Below are 13,071 nucleotides of genomic sequence, written 5' to 3'. Positions count from 1 at the left end.
ATGTTTTTTAAAGAAGTCTCTTATGCTCATCAAGGCAGCATTTAAAAAAAACTGGAAAAAAAACGTAATCTTGCTAAATGTTATTACAATACAAAATAATGGTTTCTATTTTAATATCCTTTAAAATATAATTTATTTCTGTGATGCAAAGCTGAATTTCCATCAGACATTACTCCAGTATAAAGTGTTACATTATCCTTAAGAAATCATTCTAATATGCTAATTTATTATTAGAATTATCAATGTTGGCAATCAATGTTGTGCCGCCAAATATTATTTTGGAAACTGCGATACTTTTTTCAGGATTCTTTGATGAATAAAAAGTTAAAAAGAACAGCATTTATTCAAAATATAAATCTTTTCTAACAATATAAATCTTTGCTATCACTTCTTAACTTTAACTTAACACATCCTTGCTGAATAAACGTTTTAATTTCTTTCAAAAAAAAAATAAAGAATAGAAATGTACTGACCCCAAACTTTTGAACGGTAGTGTATATTGTTAGAAAAGATTTCTATTTTAAATAAATGGTCTTCTTTTTAACTTTTTATTCATCAAAGGATCCTGAAAAAAATCACAGGTTCCAAAAAAATATTAAGCAGCACAACATTTTCCAGCCCTGATAATAAATCAGCATATTAGAAGGATGTGACACTGAAGACTGGAGTAATGATGCTGAAAATTCAGCTTTGCATCACAGAAATAAATTATATTTGAAAGCATATTATAATAGAAACCATTATTTTATATTGTCATAACATTTTGCAAGATTACGTTTTTCCCCCTGTATTTTTGATCAAATAAATGCAGCCTTGATGAGCAGTATACATGCATTTGAATTGGAGTCGTGACCTAGTGGTTCACGCACATGCTCACAAACTACTGGGTGACATGAGTTTCAATGTGATCCTGTTGCTGTATTTTTTCCTCTCTCAACTTTCAAATAAATAAAATGGCTAAAAACTAATTTACATTTGGAAATGCACACACACACTGCTGTCTTCTGTATAAAATATAAAATAAGTCATGAATTTGAATTTAAACCATTAAATGATCAGAAGGCCAAAAAATATTTTTAATTCACACATCTTTGTTTTTACCTTTTGTGCTGCTGGTGGGGTTGCTCTCATTGGCTGCTGTGACACTTTGATCAGCATCTAAACAAAAAGTCACAAGTGTTATGTTCTATGTGTTTTTCATTTCTTTTGATTTTATTACAATTATATTGGCTCCATATGCTGGATTCCTCATTATGATCTTCAGGAAGAAGAGTAACTACATACTTTAATCCCCCAAAACATTTATTTATTTATTTATTTCTTTGGACACAAAATATCCTTTTAAACATATTTTGATAATATTTCAAATCACGAATTTGCATAGGTATGAAGGCCATTGAGACTTTTTTCTCTCAAAATTAAAAATGTATTTTTGTCTCAGAATTACAATTTTATATCTTTGACCTTTTCTTTTAATTCTGAGTTTACATCATAAAATTCAGATTTTTAATTTTTTTTTCTCAGATGTTTACATCTCGTAATTCAGTTTATTGGAACCACCAAGAATTTTTTTTTTTAAAAAGGTAATTCTGATATATGAATTTCCTTGCATTTGTGAGAGTATATCTCGCAATTCTGACTTTTATTTTTCTCAGACCTGCAATAAAAAAAGCTCAATTGTGAGATAAAAAGTTACAATTACATTTTTAATTACCCTTTTATTTAAATTCCGTGGCAGAAATAAGCTTCCATAACTTGGTGATTCCACTGAATATATTAAAGTGACTTAGTAGCTACTCACACTCTAGGCACAATCCCTGTGGAGTAACCTATCGGGACTTGAACCTACATCCTTCCCAGTCTGTATCTTTAATAACTGCATCGCCCCAAGTGTAGTGTATTTAGACATCAACTTCAATAGGAGATTACTCTACAGCTAATTGGTTCTTTGGTATAAGACCAATGCATATTTTTTTAAATATGAAAAATATGGTCCAAAAGCCTCTCGCCTTCAAGAGGAACAAAACAAATGCAGACGAAAGGGGAAGCATAGAAAATTAATTAGAAACTGCCTTGAGTCTATATCAGTGTGAGCCTCATTTTCAAACTCCTCTATAAGTTTCTCTCTTCTAACTCTCTGCCTAAATACCAAAGCAAACCACAGCATGAAATAATCTCCTTCCTGCGGCACATCCATGGATGATGCAAGCGCACCCAACTCAGTGCTGCAGATTGTCTTCGCACTAGAACCATAGCGTTTGTCTGCAGAATAACAATATTTACCTTCATGAGAATCTTACAAACATCATCTAAACACACTGGAACATCTTAAATGTACAATACACATCACTGGCAGTGTAACATCATGGCGTCTGTTTTCACTGTGATGTTACATGCTTTCATGCTAATTTCATCACAAGCTCTGAAGCTTTGCTTTCAGTCGGAGACAATTTTTCGGGTTACGGTGACAACATTTCAACAACTACAGACGATGGCTTTACTGCAACCTTTCAGAATGAGAGATAACCACTCGAGAGCTACGCTTCACTCTCTCTGGTGGCCAGCCCTCAAATTCGACTGATTTAACGGCGCAAAGCTGCAAGTGATGGATTTGTGTTTTGAATGTGAAAAAATAGCTTTTTTTATTGGAGAAATCGAGCAGCAGCGGAGTGCCTTGATGAGGAAAGGTAAGGGAGAGCACGGGCAACCGCCACCGCCATGATTTCATTTCATTCTTTTCTCGCGGCACCGTAGAGGGAGAAATTGAAACACTGTTTCTGTTACTGCCCACTTCTGGAAGCAAATTTACTCTCTGTCCCTCGCTTGGTGTTTTATCCATATTCCAGCACAAATGGGGAGCTGGAGTAAACAAAGAATCACACATATGTACAAAAGTGCAGAAATCTTTTTTTTTTTTTTTTTAGTATTTTGGTATTGTTTTCAAGTAAACATATCTAAAAATTCTTAAAACAATTAACTATTACTTGAGAAGAAAAAGTGCATTTTATTTATTTATTTAATTTTACCCCATGACAAAAGGTTTAACATGAATAGAAAAATAATGAGTGATGTTTATGCTTAAATAAATAAAGTGAAAAGTATTTGGCAACGAGCAACCAGGGTTAGTGTAAAACACACACACAAACACACACACACACACACACACACACATACACACACACACACACACACATACATACAGTGGGTACGGAAAGTATTCAGACCCCCTTAAATTTTTCACTCTTTGTTATATTGCAGCCATTTGCTAAAATCATTTAAGTAAAGACTCTCTAGCGTGGGACAAAATTGGTGTGATATTTGCCTTCACACAGTTTGCCGGCACTCGTTCCTATGAGGCTGATTGTCGTCTCATTCCTGTGCGTTCTTATCGCCTTGGCCGTCTTGAAGAAAACAAACATGAAAGCAGAATTAAGTATACATATCAGAAAACAAACAGTTAAACCTAATGCACAAGGCTGACAGATTGGTGTCAACGTGAAAGCAACATTGAGCATATTTACTTTTTCTTTGACAAATCCCCCCATTTCCAACGATCTAGGTTCACTTTTTTTATTTTACAGTATCAATTAGAAGTGGAGCTGCAATTAAAAGTAATAGAATATTTGGTTATTGTTTCATTAAATAATCAGACAATTAATCAGTAAAAAAATATTTTTTACTGGAATTTTTTCCATTTTATTCTGTATTTCATTAATATACATTGTGCCATTTATAAACAAATATAAAATAATAAATCATTAATATATAATATTCAATATACAATGATTTTTATATTTATATTTTATAATTATTTTATATTTAATACATATTTTACAAATAAAGTATACATATAAATATATATATATACACACACACATACACAACTTACCAATATATATTGAATATTAAGTATTCAATATAATTTAACAGCAACTTTATATCTAATTTAACAACAACTTGCTGTTCAGACAGTTTGTTTTGACTTGAATTGAATTTCATGCTGACTTTAATATAATAATATCATATATTATATATTTTAATATAGAACCAACTTTCTTTTAGTTAAATAAAAGTCCAACTAAATTCTACCTGCATGCCTGTTTGTACAGATACACACATAAAGATACTGTACTAAATTATTTCCTGTCAAATGCGAAGGGAATGAATATAAATGGCATGCTGGGAGTTTGTATGTGCAGCCCTAAGAGGGAAGCTGACCCCGGGGTTCCCGAAATGACAGCACAGCAAAACTCTTATCACACATGATTTATCAGCTTTCTCACACTGCGTCATCTCTGCGCTCCGATCACACACGCTTTGTGTTTGATTTATTAATGTCCGTGAGGTGGGCATGCAGGTAATTCATCAAACTCAATTTAAGGAGGCATGCCAACACGTTTACTCTGAAAAATCAGGGTCACTCCGCAGTTCCAGATCAGCAGAGAGAAAGTGAATGAGAGAGAAAGGAAGTGAAGGAATTGCGGGTAAAGCATACGAGGCAGAAAAAGTTGGGAGCTTTTAGCTGAATGAGAAGGACAATGACAGAGACGGGGACATTTACTGAAGATGAGAACTGCGTAAGTGTGTTTCTCTGTTTTATTCACAGCTCTTATTGATTTATTGCTTTTACCTTCAGAATTTGGTCTGGTGTCTGGTGGAGTTGCGTCGGGCTCTTGTGAGCTCTTATCCTGGGCTTTCACATCATCTAGACACATATTACGTAGAGAGACAGAGAAAACAAGGGAAGAAGGCAGAGTGAAGGGAATGAATGACTCAAGATCCCAGCTGAGCAGAGGAATTAAAAGTTAGATGCCACTGGGTGACATCTCATTGGCTACTGGGCTTCTCCTAGCTGAAATAAATGCAAGGGATGCTAAAGGCTATGCCTGCGGCAACAGAGGCTTCAAGAGAAGAACATGAGATTGCAGAGCTCAGGATGACGAGATACACCTGTGCATGCATCTGACCTTTTCTTCTTTTCTTCTGTAGAAATAATAAAGCATGCATTTGAGTTTACTTGAGCAAATGCAACATTTACGATCCTGTGTTTTCCCTGTTTCCCTGTCATTTCTTGTGTCTCTCAACTGTCATATAAAAAAAAAAAAGTGGCAAAAAGCTCCATAACCTGAAAATTCTAATTTAAAAATGCATCCACACACGCTCTTATTTCTTCTGTATAAACATTGAAACATGCATTTGAATTGGAGTCGTGACCTAGTGGTTCACGCACATGCTCACAAACTACTGGGTGACATGAGTTTCAATGTGATCCTGTTGCTGTATTTTTTCCTCTCTCAACTTTCAAATAAATAAAATGGCTAAAAACTAATTTACATTTGGAAATGCACACACACACTGCTGTCTTCTGTATAAAATATAAAATAAGTCATGAATTTGAATTTAAACCATTAAATGATCAGAAGGCCAAAAAATATTTTTAATTCACACATCTTTGTTTTTACCTTTAGTGCTGCTGGTGGGGTTGCTCTCATTGGCTGCTGTGACACTTTGATCAGCATCTAAACAAAAAGTCACAAGTGTTATGTTCTATGTGTTTTTCATTTCTTTTGATTTTATTACAATTATATTGGCTCCATATGCTGGATTCCTCATTATGATCTTCAGGAAGAAGAGTAACTACATACTTTAATCCCCCAAAACATTTATTTATTTATTTATTTATTTGGACACAAAATATCCTTTTAAACATATTTTGATAATATTTCAAATCACGAATTTGCATAGGTATGAAGGCCATTGAGACTTTTTTCTCTCAAAATTAAAAATTTATTTTTGTCTCAGAATTACAATTTTATATCTTTGACCTTTTCTTTTAATTCTGAGTTTACATCATAAAATTCAGATTTTTTATTTTTTTTTCTCAGATGTTTACATCTCGTAATTCAGTTTATTGGAACCACCAAGAATTTTTTTTTTTAAAAAGGTAATTCTGATATATGAATTTCCTTGCATTTGTGAGAGTATATCTCGCAATTCTGACTTTTATTTTTCTCAGACCTGCAATAAAAAAAGCTAGAAGGGGGTCTGAATACTTTCCGTACCCACTGTATATATAAAATGCATACTCTTACTACATACTGTATAATCTTAATAAAGATATAATCTTAATAAAACAAAATAAAATCCTTATAAAATTAATTAAATTATGTATAATTTTAATAAAAATACAGCAAGATTATTATTAGTATTTTTAATATTATTTATTAATTTTATTTATTACACACACACACACACGCACGCACCTTAAATGCAGGTATTCTCTTATCATCTTTCTATCCCAATTTTGCTTCTCAAGTAAATGTATCTTATTTCAATTGTTTAAATATTTGGAACACAAGACAAAAAATTCTGATGAAGGAAATGCCTCTGCCTTTAACACACATGTAATGTTCTTAGTTATTCCGGGCCGCATTTAAAGTCCATGGACAGGCACTAAAATGAGAAAGTTAAGGCTGTCGCTTGAGTCAACCGGCAAGCTCAATTGAGACTTGGCTTCCTCCTGATGCTCCGTCTGTCTCTCCTTCCATGTAATAATGTCAGGGCTGAGAGGGAGCCCTCCCACTTTGGGATCCTAATAAGCAGCGCTAATCAAAACACAACAAATCAGCCTTTGAAAAAAAACGAGATGCTGGAATTTCAATCAATGCCTGTGCTTGCTTCCAACTACTGCCCTGTACATCAGGAGATGCTGCAGAAATTTGCCAGCTCTCTAATTTAGCTTTACAGCCGACAACAGTATGAGTTCGGTCTTTCGGGAAGAGAGTCTGACGTGCCGTGAAACAAATAAAATAGCCAGAGGCTGTCAAGCAGGAAAAAGTGTAAAAAATGTGACATGGAGGATAGCTGGGCACTTGAGTCTATTTCTCGAAAATGTCATTTTCTTACCCAGCAGCAAACAGATTGATTTGAGGCTTCTGATGTAATCTGATGGTAAGGCTATAGTATCATGCCATTATGATTTAAAATCCTCACAAATAGTGATTTATTTGGTGTTAAACATCAGACTAAGTCTATACAAGTGGCCTCAAGCTATGCGTTTTGGTTAATTATCCTGATTTACCTGACAGCAGTCCATTGGACACTCAATTCTCTTCATCACAGCGGCTGAGCGAGCACAAGATAGACTGAGTGTTCTAGCTTCGATAAATTGTCGTATTTTCTTTGCTTCATCTGCTTCCCTTGAGATTAACTGCACTTAGGCGTAATGAAAGTTTGATGGTCTCGTCGTGTGGGTGGTATCTTTACAGTCAGTGCCGGGCAACTCACAAAGCAGGGAAGACGAAACAAGTGAGCGAGGAAGATAGAAAAAGGGAGGGAAGTGTGGTGGGGGGTTGGGGGCAGATGTAAGTCATATTCATATTCAGACATGCAGAAAATTAGATCCTCCATCAACCATTCGCTCTAGAGATCGGGCTTGTGGGTCTATTGTTAGGCAGTATAAATCGTCTACACCACCCAAATAATAACCGGTCGCGCCAGGCAAGCATCAACATCATTCCTTGTCCACTCCAAATTCAACAATGATGTTACAAACAAAAGCCAAAGCAGACGTTTAGTCATCATGAAGTAATCCTCAGGATATGATATGTCTGGTTACTGGAAACTCAAATGGTGGTGCTGGTTGAAAGGTTTGGCCAATGTCTTTAAAAAAATTACCATGGTAACTAACTATCAGGGCTATTCAAATGCACTATTCAGAACTGAACTGAGAATGTCTTTAAAATTCCTAAATTGTAATTTTATTTGAGATGGAAAACAGGATATAATTTAAAATAATAAAGGAAATAAATAAAGGAAGTAGAATTACAATGAATAGAAAAAACCCCCCAAAAAATCATAATTGGGATAAAAGTAAAAGTTTTTAGAAAAATGTTACTGACCACAATCTTTTGAACAGTAGTGGATAAAATTCTATATATACTTTATAAGTTGTATTTGCAAATGTCAACAGGCACACAAATGTCCAGTGCATTTCTGTCAAATGCAGCTGGACATTATATTAGATTATTTTAGGAGGGCCAATCATCCGAGCCGCTTCAACAGAGTTTGAGAGAGACTTTTTCACAGTCAAGGCTTCTTTGGTCATTTAATTTATAACCTTTTTCCCTGCACCTGGATTGTTTAGGTTTTCAAGGCCGTCTGACTCTCACAGTGTGTCGGCAGCTCAAAGCTTAACACAAACAATCAAACCAATAACCCTGGCCTAACTGGGGCATGGGCCCAATGTAATCGAACCAGTGACTCACAAAGGCACCTCGCCAGATAGTTTTCACATGTCGCTCAGGAGGTTAATGGAAAAGCACTCGACAAAGGAGAACAAGAGAGCAAGCTTACAGCCGTCCCCATGTTCACAAGAGTAAAAACCACTCAATATCTCACAAGTCGAAGACATTATCTTTCTGTCCTGCACTTGGAGGAGTATGTAGATGGTATGTTTGGTTTACGGAGATGATATAATGAATCAAACTCTTCTCATCTGGAAAAAAAATGAGATGGTTGCGGTGGCTGAAGAGGGTTTGTGATGGTCATATTTATGTGTGAATTCATACAATGGTGGCGGCTCTACACGAAAGCTGTTATCCTCTAACAAAAGATTAGCATGACCAATAGTGTGTTCATTATAAATATATCAGAAGGTCAGATTTTTCAGAATGTTTTGTTTAATGATGATGTACATGGAAGAGAGATAATGGTATGGGGTTTTTTTTTCAAGGAGTTGGGCTAGACCCCTTACTTCCAGTGAAGGGAAAGCTTACTGCTTCATGCTTTTTCTATTGCAGCATGAACGTGCCCCAGTGCACAAAGCAAGAACCATAAAGACATGGTTGGATGAGTTTGGTGTGGAAGAACTTGACAGGCCTGCACAGAGCCCTGACCTCAACCCCACTGAACACCTTTGGGATGACCTGGAACGGAGATTGTGAGCCAGGCCTTCTCATCCAAGACTCACAAATGCTCTACTGGATGAATGGGCAAAAATTCCCACAGAAACACTATAAAATCTTGTGGAAAGCCTTCCCGGAAGAGTGGAAGCTGTTATAGCTGCAAAAGGGGACCAACTCCAAATTAATGTCTTGTATTTAGAATGCTATGTCATTGAAGTACCTGTTGGTGTAATGTCGGGTGTCCCAATACTTTTGTCCACAACAGTAATAATACTGCTAATAATACATTCTTAGTCTGAAGTAAAACTGACTACAATTAATGAACATGGCAATGAAACACTGGCTAAATTTAAAGGTTATTTTCAGGAAAACTATAACTAAAACAAAAACTTACAAAAATGGACTCTGAAACTAAGTTTTTTTTTGAGCGACTGGAATTGAACCTGCTTCTCTTATATGAGAACCACCACTAACTGTGAACCAGTTACGAGGAGGAGTTTTGGGGCAGGATATAGACACAGTCCAAGAATATTTGCAATTATGCAGAAAATTTGGCAAATGCCTGGCTCTTTCAAGGACCGCTGCAATATTTGTGCCCAGGGCAATAGCTAATTGTGCTGTGATAAGCCCTAGCCACAGGCTGACAGAAGCTCCCTGAGCTTAGCTTTCATATCCACAATCTCCCCTGGCACACAAACAGAAAAGAGAAAGTCGCATTTAAACAACCAATTAAAAAGGCCGTTGCCTCTACCTGTCTCTCCACCATGTAAAGACTCTATGGATGGTGGATCAGAGAAGGTACCCAACAGGGGTCCATCGAGAGGAAAGTCACAATAAAGAGAGGAAGTGTGACCTCGCTCAAGTGATTCTACTAAAAACAGATGCCTTGAGTGGTCCATGTTTTCCATTTCACACAACAAAAAGATGACAATTGGGAAGTAGTGTTGGGACTTTGAAACTAGGGGCCATATTTTAATGATCTAAGTACATGGTCTAAAGCGCATGGCGCAAGTGGACTTAGGACGTATCTGAACCCACTTTTGCTAGTTTAACAATGGGAAAAATGGTTGGCGCGCCCGGCGCTTGGTCTAAAAGGGTTGTCCCTATTCTCTTAATGAGTAATGGGTGTGTTTTGGGCATATATATATATTGTAACATTATAAATGTCTTTATCGTCACTTTTGATCAATTTAAAGCATCCTTGTTAAATAAAAGTATTAATTTCTATCATTTCCCCAAAAAATAAAAATTAAATAAAAAATTAAATAAAAATACTGACTCCAAGCTTTTGAATGGTATATGTATAATGTTACAAAAGCTTTTTATTTCATATTAATGCTGATCTTTGGATCTTTCTATTGGATCTTTCTTACTGTTCAAAAAAATTTGACTGGTAGTGTATGCATGTAGCCTATGTATCACACTCATATCACATCTTGTTTTGGATAAGAATAAAACGTCAGGTCCGACAATATCGTGTCTTTTTTTAATTTAAATCTAGCTTTATTCGCATTGGCCCATGGAAACCTCTACGAACACACTTGACTTGGCTAAAAAAATCACGGGGGACGAATTTACGTTTTATTAAAAAGTGTTTACGCATACACTCATGGCGCGCAGCCGCACACCCACATTAGGATAGGTTAGATTCCTGCCTCCGTTGCGAGTCCCTATCAAGCACTTTACCAATTCAACTACTCTCTTCTTCTCCTCCTGCCTTGCTCTTTGGCCTGCATCACTCACCGCAGAGCAAGCCTGTTCTTGATAAATCTCCTGTGAAAACGTGGGAAAAGCCGACGAGGAAAAAGTTGGGGTGATGTGATCTTTATATAGGTGGAGCAAAATACTTCATCGCTCTGTCTATAGCGCATTGTGATTGGATGTTTATGCTGTCAATACAAGAGACAAACCAATGGGCTACTGGCTGCTCGCTGTCCCTGCGTGATGGTTTTCGGCAAAAAAACAAACAAAAAAAAACATTCTGTCGGCCCCTTAAGTGCGTCGGCCCACCGGGAAAATGCCCGGTATGCCCGATTACCAATCCAGCCCTGCTCATCTCCCATTCCCGTTAAAAGCCAGTTGCACTCGTGCCATGGTGGATTCGCTATTTACATGGTGGAATTCGCAAGAGCAAAGACTGAATGCTTCTCCAGAGAGGAAAGGTTCTGCTCGTGCGCAAGGTAAAAGCACGCGAGCAGACCATCTACGGAGCACAATAATAATATAAATTTTTCACTTTCATTTTTAATATTTGGCATGTTTGTGTGCTGCTGCGCATCCCTGTATGTTGGTAATAAGCAGTGTATGGGTGTTGTTCGCCCACCGCCTATAGGCACATATTACTAACAAAAAAAACAAAAAACAAAAATTGACTTTAGACCAGCGCCATTGACTTTAGACCAGGTTTCAGTTGGTCAATGGCACAGTCTATTTCAGTGGCCTCAAAATAACAACCTGCCAACAATGTGCCAGAACACACCTCATTTTTAGACCAGCACGCCCATGGGCGCAAATGCATTTGCTATTTAAACAATGATAACTGCGTCGGGCTGAAACTAGCAAAAAACACTTGCGTAGCGCCTGGTGCTGCATTGCACCAGGTATATGATAGGGCCCTATAGCTTTCCATATTACAAACAACTTCTGAATTGCACTTTTGCTCTAGCTTGTGTGCGAAACTAGCTTATACTTGAAACTGCAAATATTGTTGACTTTTACAAGAGACTGCTTGCAATGCTCCTCAAAATGTCGCCTTGCATAAAAGCATCTCCTAAATGAATAAATGCATTGAAGCTACATTAGGGGATCATCTTTTTATATATATTTAGATATAACTGGCACAACAATGGGGGGTTTTGAATTAAGGAACAATTTAAATAAGTGTGGCAGCACTAAATGAACAGATAAATTCAAGCTAAATGCAAAAGAAAAGAAAAACAAATGCATTAAACGCATTAAGCCAAATGTTTTCATTTATAAAAATAATTATTTTAGTTCATTTGCATGAACTGTCTGAACTGACAGATTCACTAGAATGAATCAGACATGCAAAAGAATGTAATAAAAAATGCAAAGCTTAGTCGCACTACACTGCCCCTCAGTGGAAAATGCAGGTCATTACTGGAAAAGCTACACTTTTATAAAACCAGCTGTCACACACTGCTGAAAAATAAATATAGCTACTCCTCAACACTGGGGAAAAAACTGAGGGAAAATTAGAATAGGCCAACAAATCAAATAATGTGAATGATAAACAAACAAACAAAAAAAAACTTCCTTTGTTGTTCGGTGGGTTTTACTGAACCGAGAAGCTAGAAATGCGCAGGGCTTCAACTCAAGCAACAGATGGCCACAGCGGATACTGTTGCCTTTCTGCCTCAGGGCTACATTCTCCAGGAGGCAGTGAGCGACTAGGATGGCGTCACTATCAGTCTTGAAAACTTGGCTGCAATCAATAGTTAACACACAAGGAACAAAAACCCAGGAGATCCAAATCCGGGCAACTTCACATGGAGAATCTGGAGGGTGTAACTTCAAGAAGTAAACAAATAAATAAGTGAGCATAGCCCTTAAATAAACAATGATTTATTTTGATGATTTCCTGAGTGAATATAAATTCTTATCGGAGTGACTATGAGAATGGGTGCCGTGTGATCTCACTACAGTGGATGTAAGACAGGAAATGATGAATATTGACTGATGTCCAAGAGTTAAGCTGGCAAACTACTCCATTTTAGCCTCACCATGACATCAGACAGAAAACAAAGGGTTGGAGAGAGTAAAAGAAAAAATAACTCGGAGATGTCTTCCTCTGGCTGAGAAACACTGATTGCCCACTGTGCTTGAGAACAAAAGACAATGGGAATGAAAGTGTGTTCTGCCTCTCTTTCAGTTTTGTCTTCTCTCAAGTTTTTCCTCACACAACACTGGCTTTAATAATTCTAAGACCTGAACGAACTTTACGCATTGCAAGTATGCGCAGGCAAATGTTTCCAGCTACACAAGCTCCATTTCATGTTACTCTAGCTAGCACAATAGAAAAGTAACCTGCGAAAACATGAAACTACTTTAAACTGTCAAATGTTTATAATTAGCTCCATAAATAATAACATATCCATTAATGTACTGTAGCGTCTGGACCACTCCAACACACAATATATATTTT

At 36.6% G+C, this 13,071-nt stretch overlaps 1 long non-coding RNA gene across 1 annotated transcript in view; it reads right to left on the bottom strand.

Annotated features, from left to right (window-relative positions):
- LOC107585511 (uncharacterized) overlaps positions 1 to 13,071 on the bottom strand; it is a 22,917-nt gene that overhangs the window by 3,299 nt on the left and 6,547 nt on the right. Inside the window, exons 2-3 of the long non-coding RNA XR_001609251.1 lie at positions 5,463 to 5,519; positions 4,631 to 4,705 (exon numbers count right to left, since the gene is read on the bottom strand). This is a non-coding gene — a long non-coding RNA (uncharacterized lncRNA). The remainder of the gene's footprint in view (positions 1 to 4,630; positions 4,706 to 5,462; positions 5,520 to 13,071) is intronic.

The sequence above is a fragment of the Sinocyclocheilus grahami genome, unplaced genomic scaffold (assembly GCF_001515645.1).
Source record: "Sinocyclocheilus grahami isolate Dianchi unplaced genomic scaffold, SAMN03320097.WGS_v1.1 scaffold71.1, whole genome shotgun sequence".
NCBI lineage: Eukaryota > Metazoa > Chordata > Actinopteri > Cypriniformes > Cyprinidae > Sinocyclocheilus > Sinocyclocheilus grahami.
The sequence above is the reverse complement of the archived record's forward strand: the minus strand, read 5'-3'. Positions and strand labels throughout refer to the sequence as shown.